Source organism: Toxotes jaculatrix, chromosome 14 (assembly GCF_017976425.1).
Source record: "Toxotes jaculatrix isolate fToxJac2 chromosome 14, fToxJac2.pri, whole genome shotgun sequence".
NCBI lineage: Eukaryota > Metazoa > Chordata > Actinopteri > Toxotidae > Toxotes > Toxotes jaculatrix.
This window is the reverse complement of record NC_054407.1, coordinates 16,649,122-16,666,061: the sequence shown is the minus strand read 5'-3', so window position 1 is coordinate 16,666,061 and position 16,940 is coordinate 16,649,122.

Sequence of the window (16,940 nt, the reverse complement as noted above, 5' to 3'; positions counted from 1 at the left end):
TCATAGTATAGTAAGCCGTTTTTTTCGGCCAAAAAAAGTCAAAATTTTTTTTGAACTCAAAATGTCATAAAAAACGTCATAGTATAGTAAAGCGTCAAAATCGGACAAAAAAAGTCAAAAAAAATTTTGACCTCAAAATGTCATAAAAAACGTCATAGTATAGTAAGGCGTTTTTTTCGGACAAAAAAAGTCAAAAAATTTTTTGACCTCAAAATGTCATAAAAAACGTCATAGTATAGTAAGGCATTTTTTTCGGACAAAAAAAGTCAAAAAAAATTTTGACCTCAAAATTTCATAAAAAACGTCATAGTATAGTAAGGCGTTTTTTTCGACCAAAAAAAGTCAAAAAAAATTTTGACCTCAAAATGTCATAAAAAACGTCATAGTATAGTAAGGGGTCAAAATCGGACAAAAAAACTCAAAAATTTTTTTTACCTCAAAATGTCATAAAAAACATCATAGTATAGTAAGGCGTTTTTTTCGGCCAAAAAAAGTCAAATTTTTTTTTTACCTCAAAATGTCATAAAAAACGTCATAGTATAGTAAGGCGTTTTTTTCGGCCAAAAAAACTCAAAATTTTTTTTGACCTCAAAATGTCATAAAAAACGTCATAGTATAGTAAGGTGTCAAAATCGGACAAAAAAAGTCAAAAAAATTTTTGACCTCAAAATGTCATAAAAAACGTCATAGTATAGTAAGGCGTTTTTTTCGGCCAAAAAAGTCAAAATTTTTTTGACCTCAAAATGTCATAAAAAACGTCATAGTATAGTAAGGCGTCAAAATCGGACAAAAAAAGTCAAAATTTTTTTTGACCTCAAAATGTCATAAAAAACGTCATAGTATAGTAAGGCGTTTTTTTTCGGCCAAAAAATGTCAAAAAAAATTTTGACCTCAAAATGTCATAAAAAACGTCATAGTATAGTAAGGCGTTTTTTTTCGGCCAAAAAAAGTCAAAAAAATTTTTGACCTCAAAATGTTATAAAAAACGTCATAGTACAGTAAGGCGTCAAAATCGGACAAAAAAAGTCAAAAAAGTTTTTGTCCTCAAAATGTCATAAAAAACGTCATAGTATAGTAAGGCGTTTTTTTTGGGCCAAAAAAAGTCAAAAAAATTTTTGACCTCAAAATGTCATAAAAAAAACGTCATAGTATAGTAAGGCGTTTTTTTCGGCCAAAAAAAGTTAAAAAATTTTTTGCCCTCAAAATGTCATAAAAAACATCATAGTATAGTAAGGTGTCAAAATCGGACAAAAAAAGTCAAAAAATTTTTTGCCCTCAAAATGTCATAAAAAACATCATAGTATAGTAAGGTGTCAAAATCGGACAAAAAAAGTCAAAAAAATTTTTGACCTCAAAATGTCATAAAAAACATCATAGTATAGTAAGGCGTTTTTTTCGGCCAAAAAAAGTCAAATTTTTTTTTTACCTCAAAATGTCATAAAAAACGTCATAGTATAGTAAGGCGTTTTTTTTCGGACAAAAAAAGTCAAAAAAAATTTTGACCTCAAAATTTCATAAAAAACGTCATAGTATAGTAAGCCGTTTTTTTCGGCCAAAAAAAGTCAAAATTTTTTTTGAACTCAAAATGTCATAAAAAACGTCATAGTATAGTAAGGCGTCAAAATCGGACAAAAAAAGTCAAAATTTATTTTTGACCTCAAAATGTCATAAAAAACGTCATAGTATAGTAAGGCGTTTTTTTCGGCCAAAAAAAGTCAAAATTTTTTTTGACCTCAAAATGTCATAAAAAACGTCATAGTATAGTAAGGCGTTTTTTTCGGCCAAAAAAAGTCAAATTTTTTTTTGACCTCAAAATGTCATAAAAAACGTCATAGTATAGTAAGGCGTTTTTTTCGGCAAAAAAAAGTCAAATTTTTTTTTTACCTCAAAATGTCATAAAAAACGTCATAGTATAGTAAGGCGTTTTTTTCGGCCAAAAAAAGTCAAAAATTTTTTTGACCTCAAAATGTCATAAAAAACGTCATAGTATAGTAAGGCGTTTTTTTTCGGCCAAAAAAAGTAAAAAAAATTTTTGACCTCAAAATGTCATAAAAAACGTCGTAAGGCGTAAGTCGTAAGGCGTTTTTAAGTCGTAAGGCGTTTTTTTTTTCGGCCAAAAAAAGTCAAAATTTTTTTGACCTCAAAATGTCATAAAAAACGTCATAGTATAGTAAGGCGTCAAAATTGGACAAAAAAAGTCAAAATTTTTTTTGACCTCAAAATGTCATAAAAAACGTCATAGTATAGTAAGGCGTTTTTTTTCGGCCAAAAAAAGTCAAATTTTTTTTTGACCTCAAAATGTCATAAAAAACGTCATAGTATAGTAAGGCGTTTTTTTCGGACAAAAAAAGTCAAAAAATTTTTTGACCTCAAAATGTCATAAAAAACGTCATAGTATAGTAAGGCGTTTTTTTCGGACAAAAAAAGTCAAAAATTTTTTGACCTCAAAATTTCATAAAAAACGTCATAGTATAGTAAGGCGTTTTTTTCGACCAAAAAAAGTCAAAAAAAATTTTGACCTCAAAATGTCATAAAAAACGTCATAGTATAGTAAGGCGTCAAAATCGGACAAAAAAACTCAAAATTTTTTTTGACCTCAAAATGTCATAAAAAACATCATAGTATAGTAAGGCGTTTTTTTCGGCCAAAAAAAGTCAAATATTTTTTTTTTACCTCAAAATGTCATAAAAAACGTCATAGTATAGTAAGGCGTCAAAATCGGACAAAAAAAGTCAAAATTTTTTTTGACCTCAAAATGTCATAAAAAACGTCATAGTATAGTAAGGCGTTTTTTTCGGCCAAAAAAAGTCAAAATTTTTTTTGACCTCAAAATGTCATAAAAAACGTCATAGTATAGTAAGGCGTTTTTTTCGGCCACAAAAAGTCAAAAAAAATTTTGACCTCAAAATGTCATAAAAAACGTCATAGTATAGTAAGGCGTTTTTTTCGTCCAAAAAAAGGCAAAACATTTTTTGACCTCAAAATGTCATAAAAAACGTCATAGTATAGTAAGGCGTCAAAATCGGACAAAAAAAGTCAAAAAATTTTTTGACCTCAAAATGTCATAAAAAACGTCATAGTATAGTAAGGCGTTTTTTCGGCCAAAAAAAGTCAAAATTTTTTTTGACCTCAAAATGTCATAAAAAACGTCATAGTATAGTAAGGCGTCAAAATCGGACAAAAAAAGTCAAAAAATTTTTTGACCTCAAAATGTCATAAAAAACGTCATAGTATAGTAAGGCGTTTTTTTCGGCCACAAAAAGTCAAAAAAAATTTTAACCTCAAAATGTCATAAAAAAACGTCATAGTATAGTAAGGCGTTTTTTTCGGCCAAAAAAAGTCAAAAAAATTTTTTGACCTCAAAATGTCATAAAAAACGTCATAGTATAGTAAGGCGTTTTTTTCGGCCAAAAAAAGTCAAAATTTTTTTTGACCTCAAAATGTCATAAAAAACGTCATAGTATAGTAAGGCGTCAAAATCGGACAAAAAAAGTCAAAAAATTTTTTGACCTCAAAATGTCATAAAAAACGTCATAGTATAGTAAGGCGTTTTTTTCGGCCACAAAAAGTCAAAAAAAATTTTGACCTCAAAATGTCATAAAAAACGTCATAGTATAGTAAGGCGTTTTTTTCGGCCAAAAAAAGTCAAAAAAATTTTTGACCTCAAAATGTTATAAAAAACGTCATAGTACAGTAAGGCGTCAAAATCGGACAAAAAAAGTCAAAAAAGTTTTTGACCTCAAAATGTCATAAAAAACGTCATAGTATAGTAAGGCGTTTTTTTCGGCCAAAAAAAGTCAAAAAATTTTTTGACCTCAAAATGTCATAAAAAACGTCATAGTATAGTAAGGCGTTTTTTTCGGCCAAAAAAAGTCAAAAAATTTTTTGACCTCAAAATGTCATAAAAAACGTCATAGTATAGTAAGGCGTTTTTTTCGGCCAAAAAAAGTCAAAAATTTTTTTGACCTCAAAATGTCATAAAAAACGTCATAGTATAGTAAGGCGTTTTTTTCGGCCAAAAAAAGTAAAAAAATTTTTTGACCTCAAAATGTCATAAAAAACGTCATAGTATAGTAAGGCGTTTTTTTTCGGCCAAAAAAAGTCAAAATTTTTTTGACCTCAAAATGTCATAAAAAACGTCATAGTATAGTAAGGCGTCAAAATTGGACAAAAAAAGTCAAAATTTTTTTTGACCTCAAAATGTCATAAAAAACGTCATAGTATAGTAAGGCGTTTTTTTTCGGCCAAAAAAAGTCAAATTTTTTTTTGACCTCAAAATGTCATAAAAAACGTCATAGTATAGTAAGGCGTTTTTTTCGGACAAAAAAAGTCAAAAAATTTTTTGACCTCAAAATGTCATAAAAAACGTCATAGTATAGTAAGGCGTCAAAATCGGACAAAAAAAGTCAAAATTTTTTTGACCTCAAAATGTCATAAAAAACGTCATAGTATAGTAAGGCGTCAAAATCGGACAAAAAAAGTCAAAATTTTTTTTGACCTCAAAATGTCATAAAAAACGTCATAGTATAGTAAGGCGTTTTTTTCGGCCAAAAAAAGTCAAATTTTTTTTTGACCTCAAAATGTCATAAAAAACGTCATAGTATAGTAAGGCGTTTTTTTCGGCCAAAAAAAGTAAAAAAATTTTTTGACCTCAAAATGTCATAAAAAACGTCATAGTATAGTAAGGTGTTTTTTTCGGACAAAAAAAGTCAAAAAAAATTTTGACCTCAAAATTTCATAAAAAACGTCATAGTATAGTAAGGCGTTTTTTTCGGCCAAAAAAAGTCAAAATTTTTTTTGAACTCAAAATGTCATAAAAAACGTCATAGTATAGTAAGGCGTCAAAATCGGACAAAAAAAGTCAAAATTTTTTTTGACCTCAAAATGTCATAAAAAACGTCATAGTATAGTAAGGCGTCAAAATCGGACAAAAAAAGTCAAAATTTTTTTTGACCTCAAAATGTCATAAAAAACGTCATAGTATAGTAAGGCGTTTTTTTCGGCCAAAAAAAGTCAAAATTTTTTTTGACCTCAAAATGTCATAAAAAACGTCATAGTATAGTAAGGCGTTTTTTTCGGCCAAAAAAAGTCAAATTTTTTTTTGACCTCAAAATGTCATAAAAAATGTCATAGTATAGTAAGGCGTTTTTTTCGGCCAAAAAAAGTCAAAAAAATTTTTGACCTCAAAATGTCATAAAAAACATCATAGTATAGTAAGGCGTTTTTTTCGGCCAAAAAAAGTCAAAAAATTTTTTGACCTCAAAATGTCATAAAAAACGTCATAGTATAGTAAGGCGTTTTTTTCGGCCACAGAAAGTCAAAAAAAATTTTGACCTCAAAATGTCATAAAAAACGTCATAGTATAGTAAGGCGTTTTTTTCGTCCAAAAAAAGGCAAAACATTTTTTGACCTCAAAATGTCATAAAAAACGTCATAGTATAGTAAGGCGTCAAAATCGGACAAAAAAAGTCAAAAAATTTTTTGACCTCAAAATGTCATAAAAAACGTCATAGTATAGTAAGGCGTTTTTTTCGGCCAAAAAAAGTCAAAATTTTTTTTGACCTCAAAATGTCATAAAAAACGTCATAGTATAGTAAAGCGTCAAAATCGGACAAAAAAAGTCAAAAAAAATTTTGACCTCAAAATGTCATAAAAAACGTCATAGTATAGTAAGGCGTTTTTTTCGGCCACAAAAAAGTCAAAATTTTTTTTGACCTCAAAATGTCATAAAAAACGTCATAGTATAGTAAGGCGTTTTTTTTCGGCCAAAAAAAGTCAAATTTTTTTTTTACCTCAAAATGTCATAAAAAACGTCATAGTATAGTAAGGCGTTTTTTTCGGCCAAAAAAAGTCAAAAATTTTTTTGACCTCAAAATGTCATAAAAAACGTCGTAAGGCGTAAGTCGTAAGGCGTTTTTAAGTCGTAAGGCGTTTTTTTTTCGGCCAAAAAAAGTCAAAATTTTTTTGACCTCAAAATGTCATAAAAAACGTCATAGTATAGTAAGGCGTCAAAATTGGACAAAAAAAGTCAAAAATTTTTTTGACCTCAAAATGTCATAAAAAACGTCATAGTATAGTAAGGCGTTTTTTTCGGCCAAAAAAAGTCAAATTTTTTTTTGACCTCAAAATGTCATAAAAAAACGTCATAGTATAGTAAGGCGTTTTTTTCGGACAAAAAAAGTCAAAAAATTTTTTGACCTCAAAATGTCATAAAAAACGTCATAGTATAGTAAGGCGTCAAAATCGGACAAAAAAAGTCAAAATTTTTTTGACCTCAAAATGTCATAAAAAACGTCATAGTATAGTAAGGCGTCAAAATCGGACAAAAAAAGTCAAAATTTTTTTTGACCTCAAAATGTCATAAAAAACGTCATAGTATAGTAAGGCGTTTTTTTCGGCCAAAAAAAGTCAAAAATTTTTTTGACCTCAAAATGTCATAAAAAACGTCATAGTATAGTAAGGCGTTTTTTTCGGCCAAAAAAAGTCAAATTTTTTTTTGACCTCAAAATGTCATAAAAAACGTCATAGTATAGTAAGGCGTTTTTTTCGGCCAAAAAAAGTCAAAAAATTTTTTGACCTCAAAATGTCATAAAAAACGTCATAGTATAGTAAGGCGTTTTTTTCGGCCAAAAAAAGTCAAAAAATTTTTTGACCTCAAAATGTCATAAAAAACGTCATAGTATAGTAAGGCGTTTTTTTCGGCCACAAAAAGTCAAAAAAAATTTTGACCTCAAAATGTCATAAAAAACGTCATAGTATAGTAAGGCGTTTTTTTCGTCCAAAAAAAGGCAAAACATTTTTTGACCTCAAAATGTCATAAAAAACGTCATAGTATAGTAAGGCGTCAAAATCGGACAAAAAAAGTCAAAAAATTTTTTGACCTCAAAATGTCATAAAAAACGTCATAGTATAGTAAGGCGTTTTTTTTTCGGCCAAAAAAAGTCAAAATTTTTTTTGACCTCAAAATGTCATAAAAAACGTCATAGTATAGTAAGGCGTCAAAATCGGACAAAAAAAGTCAAAAAATTTTTTGACCTCAAAATGTCATAAAAAACGTCATAGTATAGTAAGGCGTTTTTTTCGGCCACAAAAAGTCAAAAAAAATTTTGACCTCAAAATGTCATAAAAAACGTCATAGTATAGTAAGGCGTTTTTTTCGGCCAAAAAAAGTAAAAAAAAATTTTGACCTCAAAATGTCATAAAAAACGTCATAGTATAGTAAGGCGTTTTTTTCGGCCAAAAAAAGTCAAAAAATTTTTTGACCTCAAAATGTCATAAAAAACGTCATAGTATAGTAAGGCGTTTTTTTCGGACAAAAAAAGTCAAAAAATTTTTTGACCTCAAAATGTCATAAAAAACGTCATAGTATAGTAAGGCGTCAAAATCGGACAAAAAAAGTCAAAATTTTTTTGACCTCAAAATGTCATAAAAAACGTCATAGTATAGTAAGGCGTCAAAATCGGACAAAAAAAGTCAAAATTTTTTTTGACCTCAAAATGTCATAAAAAACGTCATAGTATAGTAAGGCGTTTTTTTCGGCCAAAAAAAGTCAAATTTTTTTTTGACCTCAAAATGTCATAAAAAACGTCATAGTATAGTAAGGCGTTTTTTTCGGCCAAAAAAAGTCAAAAAATTTTTTGACCTCAAAATGTCATAAAAAACGTCATAGTATAGTAAGGTGTTTTTTTCGGACAAAAAAAGTCAAAAAAAATTTTGACCTCAAAATTTCATAAAAAACGTCATAGTATAGTAAGGCGTTTTTTTCGGCCAAAAAAAGTCAAAATTTTTTTTGAACTCAAAATGTCATAAAAAACGTCATAGTATAGTAAGGCGTCAAAATCGGACAAAAAAAGTCAAAATTTTTTTTGACCTCAAAATGTCATAAAAAACGTCATAGTATAGTAAGGCGTTTTTTTCGGCCAAAAAAAGTCAAAAATTTTTTTGACCTCAAAATGTCATAAAAAACGTCATAGTATAGTAAGGCGTTTTTTTCGGCCAAAAAAAGTCAATTTTTTTTTTGACCTCAAAATGTCATAAAAAACGTCATAGTATAGTAAGGCGTTTTTTTCGGCCAAAAAAAGTCAAATTTTTTTTTGACCTCAAAATGTCATAAAAAATGTCATAGTATAGTAAGGCGTTTTTTTCGGCCAAAAAAAGTCAAAAAAATTTTTGACCTCAAAATGTCATAAAAAACATCATAGTATAGTAAGGCGTTTTTTTCGGCCAAAAAAAGTCAAAAAATTTTTTGACCTCAAAATGTCATAAAAAACGTCATAGTATAGTAAGGCGTTTTTTTCGGCCACAGAAAGTCAAAAAAAATTTTGACCTCAAAATGTCATAAAAAACGTCATAGTATAGTAAGGCGTTTTTTTCGTCCAAAAAAAGGCAAAACATTTTTTGACCTCAAAATGTCATAAAAAACGTCATAGTATAGTAAGGCGTCAAAATCGGACAAAAAAAGTCAAAAAATTTTTTGACCTCAAAATGTCATAAAAAACGTCATAGTATAGTAAGGCGTTTTTTTCGGCCAAAAAAAGTCAAAATTTTTTTTGACCTCAAAATGTCATAAAAAACGTCATAGTATAGTAAAGCGTCAAAATCGGACAAAAAAAGTCAAAAAAAATTTTGACCTCAAAATGTCATAAAAAACGTCATAGTATAGTAAGGCGTTTTTTTCGGCCACAAAAAAGTCAAAATTTTTTTTGACCTCAAAATGTCATAAAAAACGTCATAGTATAGTAAGGCGTTTTTTTTCGGCCAAAAAAAGTCAAATTTTTTTTTTACCTCAAAATGTCATAAAAAACGTCATAGTATAGTAAGGCGTTTTTTTCGGCCAAAAAAAGTCAAAAATTTTTTTGACCTCAAAATGTCATAAAAAACGTCGTAAGGCGTAAGTCGTAAGGCGTTTTTAAGTCGTAAGGCGTTTTTTTTTCGGCCAAAAAAAGTCAAAATTTTTTTGACCTCAAAATGTCATAAAAAACGTCATAGTATAGTAAGGCGTCAAAATTGGACAAAAAAAGTCAAAAATTTTTTTGACCTCAAAATGTCATAAAAAACGTCATAGTATAGTAAGGCGTTTTTTTCGGCCAAAAAAAGTCAAATTTTTTTTTGACCTCAAAATGTCATAAAAAAACGTCATAGTATAGTAAGGCGTTTTTTTCGGACAAAAAAAGTCAAAAAATTTTTTGACCTCAAAATGTCATAAAAAACGTCATAGTATAGTAAGGCGTCAAAATCGGACAAAAAAAGTCAAAATTTTTTTGACCTCAAAATGTCATAAAAAACGTCATAGTATAGTAAGGCGTCAAAATCGGACAAAAAAAGTCAAAATTTTTTTTGACCTCAAAATGTCATAAAAAACGTCATAGTATAGTAAGGCGTTTTTTTCGGCCAAAAAAAGTCAAAAATTTTTTTGACCTCAAAATGTCATAAAAAACGTCATAGTATAGTAAGGCGTTTTTTTCGGCCAAAAAAAGTCAAATTTTTTTTTGACCTCAAAATGTCATAAAAAACGTCATAGTATAGTAAGGCGTTTTTTTCGGCCAAAAAAAGTCAAAAAATTTTTTGACCTCAAAATGTCATAAAAAACGTCATAGTATAGTAAGGCGTTTTTTTCGGCCAAAAAAAGTCAAAAAATTTTTTGACCTCAAAATGTCATAAAAAACGTCATAGTATAGTAAGGCGTTTTTTTCGGCCACAAAAAGTCAAAAAAAATTTTGACCTCAAAATGTCATAAAAAACGTCATAGTATAGTAAGGCGTTTTTTTCGTCCAAAAAAAGGCAAAACATTTTTTGACCTCAAAATGTCATAAAAAACGTCATAGTATAGTAAGGCGTCAAAATCGGACAAAAAAAGTCAAAAAATTTTTTGACCTCAAAATGTCATAAAAAACGTCATAGTATAGTAAGGCGTTTTTTTTCGGCCAAAAAAAGTCAAAATTTTTTTTGACCTCAAAATGTCATAAAAAACGTCATAGTATAGTAAGGCGTCAAAATCGGACAAAAAAAGTCAAAAAATTTTTTGACCTCAAAATGTCATAAAAAACGTCATAGTATAGTAAGGCGTTTTTTTCGGCCACAAAAAGTCAAAAAAAATTTTGACCTCAAAATGTCATAAAAAACGTCATAGTATAGTAAGGCGTTTTTTTCGGCCAAAAAAAGTAAAAAAAAATTTTGACCTCAAAATGTCATAAAAAACGTCATAGTATAGTAAGGCGTTTTTTTCGGCCAAAAAAAGTCAAAAAATTTTTTGACCTCAAAATGTCATAAAAAACGTCATAGTATAGTAAGGCGTTTTTTTCGGACAAAAAAAGTCAAAAAATTTTTTGACCTCAAAATGTCATAAAAAACGTCATAGTATAGTAAGGCGTCAAAATCGGACAAAAAAAGTCAAAATTTTTTTGACCTCAAAATGTCATAAAAAACGTCATAGTATAGTAAGGCGTCAAAATCGGACAAAAAAAGTCAAAATTTTTTTTGACCTCAAAATGTCATAAAAAACGTCATAGTATAGTAAGGCGTTTTTTTCGGCCAAAAAAAGTCAAATTTTTTTTTGACCTCAAAATGTCATAAAAAACGTCATAGTATAGTAAGGCGTTTTTTTCGGCCAAAAAAAGTCAAAAAATTTTTTGACCTCAAAATGTCATAAAAAACGTCATAGTATAGTAAGGTGTTTTTTTCGGACAAAAAAAGTCAAAAAAAATTTTGACCTCAAAATTTCATAAAAAACGTCATAGTATAGTAAGGCGTTTTTTTCGGCCAAAAAAAGTCAAAATTTTTTTTGAACTCAAAATGTCATAAAAAACGTCATAGTATAGTAAGGCGTCAAAATCGGACAAAAAAAGTCAAAATTTTTTTTGACCTCAAAATGTCATAAAAAACGTCATAGTATAGTAAGGCGTTTTTTTCGGCCAAAAAAAGTCAAAAATTTTTTTGACCTCAAAATGTCATAAAAAACGTCATAGTATAGTAAGGCGTTTTTTTCGGCCAAAAAAAGTCAATTTTTTTTTTGACCTCAAAATGTCATAAAAAACGTCATAGTATAGTAAGGCGTTTTTTTCGGCCAAAAAAAGTCAAAAAATTTTTTGACCTCAAAATGTCATAAAAAACGTCATAGTATAGTAAGGCGTTTTTTTCGGCCAAAAAAAGTCAAAAAATTTTTTGACCTCAAAATGTCATAAAAAACGTCATAGTATAGTAAGGCGTTTTTTTCGGCCACAAAAAGTCAAAAAAAATTTTGACCTCAAAATGTCATAAAAAACGTCATAGTATAGTAAGGCGTTTTTTTCGGCCAAAAAAAGGCAAAACATTTTTTGACCTCAAAATGTCATAAAAAACGTCATAGTATAGTAAGGCGTCAAAATCGGACAAAAAAAGTCAAAAAATTTTTTGACCTCAAAATGTCATAAAAAACGTCATAGTATAGTAAGGCGTTTTTTTTCGGCCAAAAAAAGTCAAAATTTTTTTTGACCTCAAAATGTCATAAAAAACGTCATAGTATAGTAAGGCGTCAAAATCGGACAAAAAAAGTCAAAAAATTTTTTGACCTCAAAATGTCATAAAAAACGTCATAGTATAGTAAGGCGTTTTTTTCGGCCACAAAAAGTCAAAAAAAATTTTGACCTCAAAATGTCATAAAAAACGTCATAGTATAGTAAGGCGTTTTTTTCGGCCAAAAAAAGTCAAAAAAAATTTTGACCTCAAAATGTCATAAAAAACGTCATAGTATAGTAAGGCGTTTTTTTCGGCCAAAAAAAGTCAAAAAATTTTTTGACCTCAAAATGTCATAAAAAACGTCATAGTATAGTAAGGCGTTTTTTTCGGACAAAAAAAGTCAAAAAATTTTTTGACCTCAAAATGTCATAAAAAACGTCATAGTATAGTAAGGCGTCAAAATCGGACAAAAAAAGTCAAAATTTTTTTGACCTCAAAATGTCATAAAAAACGTCATAGTATAGTAAGGCGTCAAAATCGGACAAAAAAAGTCAAAATTTTTTTTGACCTCAAAATGTCATAAAAAACGTCATAGTATAGTAAGGCGTTTTTTTCGGCCAAAAAAAGTCAAATTTTTTTTTGACCTCAAAATGTCATAAAAAACGTCATAGTATAGTAAGGCGTTTTTTTCGGCCAAAAAAAGTCAAAAAATTTTTTGACCTCAAAATGTCATAAAAAACGTCATAGTATAGTAAGGTGTTTTTTTCGGACAAAAAAAGTCAAAAAAAATTTTGACCTCAAAATTTCATAAAAAACGTCATAGTATAGTAAGGCGTTTTTTTCGGCCAAAAAAAGTCAAAATTTTTTTGACCTCAAAATGTCATAAAAAACGTCATAGTATAGTAAGGCGTCAAAATCGGACAAAAAAAGTCAAAAAATTTTTTGACCTCAAAATGTCATAAAAAACGTCATAGTATAGTAAGGCGTTTTTTTCGGCCACAAAAAGTCAAAAAAAATTTTGACCTCAAAATGTCATAAAAAACGTCATAGTATAGTAAGGCGTTTTTTTCGGCCAAAAAAAGTAAAAAAAAATTTTGACCTCAAAATGTCATAAAAAACGTCATAGTATAGTAAGGCGTTTTTTTCGGCCAAAAAAAGTCAAAAAATTTTTTGACCTCAAAATGTCATAAAAAACGTCATAGTATAGTAAGGCGTTTTTTTCGGACAAAAAAAGTCAAAAAATTTTTTGACCTCAAAATGTCATAAAAAACGTCATAGTATAGTAAGGCGTCAAAATCGGACAAAAAAAGTCAAAATTTTTTTGACCTCAAAATGTCATAAAAAACGTCATAGTATAGTAAGGCGTCAAAATCGGACAAAAAAAGTCAAAATTTTTTTTGACCTCAAAATGTCATAAAAAACGTCATAGTATAGTAAGGCGTTTTTTTCGGCCAAAAAAAGTCAAATTTTTTTTTGACCTCAAAATGTCATAAAAAACGTCATAGTATAGTAAGGCGTTTTTTTCGGCCAAAAAAAGTCAAAAAATTTTTTGACCTCAAAATGTCATAAAAAACGTCATAGTATAGTAAGGTGTTTTTTTCGGACAAAAAAAGTCAAAAAAAATTTTGACCTCAAAATTTCATAAAAAACGTCATAGTATAGTAAGGCGTTTTTTTCGGCCAAAAAAAGTCAAAATTTTTTTTGAACTCAAAATGTCATAAAAAACGTCATAGTATAGTAAGGCGTCAAAATCGGACAAAAAAAGTCAAAATTTTTTTTGACCTCAAAATGTCATAAAAAACGTCATAGTATAGTAAGGCGTTTTTTTCGGCCAAAAAAAGTCAAAAATTTTTTTGACCTCAAAATGTCATAAAAAACGTCATAGTATAGTAAGGCGTTTTTTTCGGCCAAAAAAAGTCAATTTTTTTTTTGACCTCAAAATGTCATAAAAAACGTCATAGTATAGTAAGGCGTTTTTTTCGGCCAAAAAAAGTCAAAAAATTTTTTGACCTCAAAATGTCATAAAAAACGTCATAGTATAGTAAGGCGTTTTTTTCGGCCAAAAAAAGTCAAAAAATTTTTTGACCTCAAAATGTCATAAAAAACGTCATAGTATAGTAAGGCGTTTTTTTCGGCCACAAAAAGTCAAAAAAAATTTTGACCTCAAAATGTCATAAAAAACGTCATAGTATAGTAAGGCGTTTTTTTCGGCCAAAAAAAGGCAAAACATTTTTTGACCTCAAAATGTCATAAAAAACGTCATAGTATAGTAAGGCGTCAAAATCGGACAAAAAAAGTCAAAAAATTTTTTGACCTCAAAATGTCATAAAAAACGTCATAGTATAGTAAGGCGTTTTTTTTCGGCCAAAAAAAGTCAAAATTTTTTTTGACCTCAAAATGTCATAAAAAACGTCATAGTATAGTAAGGCGTCAAAATCGGACAAAAAAAGTCAAAAAATTTTTTGACCTCAAAATGTCATAAAAAACGTCATAGTATAGTAAGGCGTTTTTTTCGGCCACAAAAAGTCAAAAAAAATTTTGACCTCAAAATGTCATAAAAAACGTCATAGTATAGTAAGGCGTTTTTTTCGGCCAAAAAAAGTCAAAAAAAATTTTGACCTCAAAATGTCATAAAAAACGTCATAGTATAGTAAGGCGTTTTTTTCGGCCAAAAAAAGTCAAAAAATTTTTTGACCTCAAAATGTCATAAAAAACGTCATAGTATAGTAAGGCGTTTTTTTCGGACAAAAAAAGTCAAAAAATTTTTTGACCTCAAAATGTCATAAAAAACGTCATAGTATAGTAAGGCGTCAAAATCGGACAAAAAAAGTCAAAATTTTTTTGACCTCAAAATGTCATAAAAAACGTCATAGTATAGTAAGGCGTCAAAATCGGACAAAAAAAGTCAAAATTTTTTTTGACCTCAAAATGTCATAAAAAACGTCATAGTATAGTAAGGCGTTTTTTTCGGCCAAAAAAAGTCAAATTTTTTTTTGACCTCAAAATGTCATAAAAAACGTCATAGTATAGTAAGGCGTTTTTTTCGGCCAAAAAAAGTCAAAAAATTTTTTGACCTCAAAATGTCATAAAAAACGTCATAGTATAGTAAGGTGTTTTTTTCGGACAAAAAAAGTCAAAAAAAATTTTGACCTCAAAATTTCATAAAAAACGTCATAGTATAGTAAGGCGTTTTTTTCGGCCAAAAAAAGTCAAAATTTTTTTGACCTCAAAATGTCATAAAAAACGTCATAGTATAGTAAGGCGTCAAAATCGGACAAAAAAAGTCAAAAAATTTTTTGACCTCAAAATGTCATAAAAAACGTCATAGTATAGTAAGGCGTTTTTTTCGGCCACAAAAAGTCAAAAAAAATTTTGACCTCAAAATGTCATAAAAAACGTCATAGTATAGTAAGGCGTTTTTTTCGGCCAAAAAAAGTAAAAAAAAATTTTGACCTCAAAATGTCATAAAAAACGTCATAGTATAGTAAGGCGTTTTTTTCGGCCAAAAAAAGTCAAAAAATTTTTTGACCTCAAAATGTCATAAAAAACGTCATAGTATAGTAAGGCGTTTTTTTCGGACAAAAAAAGTCAAAAAATTTTTTGACCTCAAAATGTCATAAAAAACGTCATAGTATAGTAAGGCGTCAAAATCGGACAAAAAAAGTCAAAATTTTTTTGACCTCAAAATGTCATAAAAAACGTCATAGTATAGTAAGGCGTCAAAATCGGACAAAAAAAGTCAAAATTTTTTTTGACCTCAAAATGTCATAAAAAACGTCATAGTATAGTAAGGCGTTTTTTTCGGCCAAAAAAAGTCAAATTTTTTTTTGACCTCAAAATGTCATAAAAAACGTCATAGTATAGTAAGGCGTTTTTTTCGGCCAAAAAAAGTCAAAAAATTTTTTGACCTCAAAATGTCATAAAAAACGTCATAGTATAGTAAGGTGTTTTTTTCGGACAAAAAAAGTCAAAAAAAATTTTGACCTCAAAATTTCATAAAAAACGTCATAGTATAGTAAGGCGTTTTTTTCGGCCAAAAAAAGTCAAAATTTTTTTTGAACTCAAAATGTCATAAAAAACGTCATAGTATAGTAAGGCGTCAAAATCGGACAAAAAAAGTCAAAATTTTTTTTGACCTCAAAATGTCATAAAAAACGTCATAGTATAGTAAGGCGTTTTTTTCGGCCAAAAAAAGTCAAAAATTTTTTTGACCTCAAAATGTCATAAAAAACGTCATAGTATAGTAAGGCGTTTTTTTCGGCCAAAAAAAGTCAATTTTTTTTTTGACCTCAAAATGTCATAAAAAACGTCATAGTATAGTAAGGCGTTTTTTTCGGCCAAAAAAAGTCAAATTTTTTTTTGACCTCAAAATGTCATAAAAAATGTCATAGTATAGTAAGGCGTTTTTTTCGGCCAAAAAAAGTCAAAAAAATTTTTGACCTCAAAATGTCATAAAAAACATCATAGTATAGTAAGGCGTTTTTTTCGGCCACAAAAAGTCAAAAAAAATTTTGACCTCAAAATGTCATAAAAAACGTCATAGTATAGTAAGGCGTTTTTTTCGGCCAAAAAAAGTAAAAAAAAATTTTGACCTCAAAATGTCATAAAAAACGTCATAGTATAGTAAGGCGTTTTTTTCGGCCAAAAAAAGTCAAAAAATTTTTTGACCTCAAAATGTCATAAAAAACGTCATAGTATAGTAAGGCGTTTTTTTCGGACAAAAAAAGTCAAAAAATTTTTTGACCTCAAAATGTCATAAAAAACGTCATAGTATAGTAAGGCGTCAAAATCGGACAAAAAAAGTCAAAATTTTTTTGACCTCAAAATGTCATAAAAAACGTCATAGTATAGTAAGGCGTCAAAATCGGACAAAAAAAGTCAAAATTTTTTTTGACCTCAAAATGTCATAAAAAACGTCATAGTATAGTAAGGCGTTTTTTTCGGCCAAAAAAAGTCAAATTTTTTTTTGACCTCAAAATGTCATAAAAAACGTCATAGTATAGTAAGGCGTTTTTTTCGGCCAAAAAAAGTCAAAAAATTTTTTGACCTCAAAATGTCATAAAAAACGTCATAGTATAGTAAGGTGTTTTTTTCGGACAAAAAAAGTCAAAAAAAATTTTGACCTCAAAATTTCATAAAAAACGTCATAGTATAGTAAGGCGTTTTTTTCGGCCAAAAAAAGTCAAAATTTTTTTTGAACTCAAAATGTCATAAAAAACGTCATAGTATAGTAAGGCGTCAAAATCGGACAAAAAAAGTCAAAATTTTTTTTGACCTCAAAATGTCATAAAAAACGTCATAGTATAGTAAGGCGTTTTTTTCGGCCAAAAAAAGTCAAAAATTTTTTTGACCTCAAAATGTCATAAAAAACGTCATAGTATAGTAAGGCGTTTTTTTCGGCCAAAAAAAGTCAATTTTTTTTTTGACCTCAAAATGTCATAAAAAACGTCATAGTATAGTAAGGCGTTTTTTTCGGCCAAAAAAAGTCAAAAAATTTTTTGACCTCA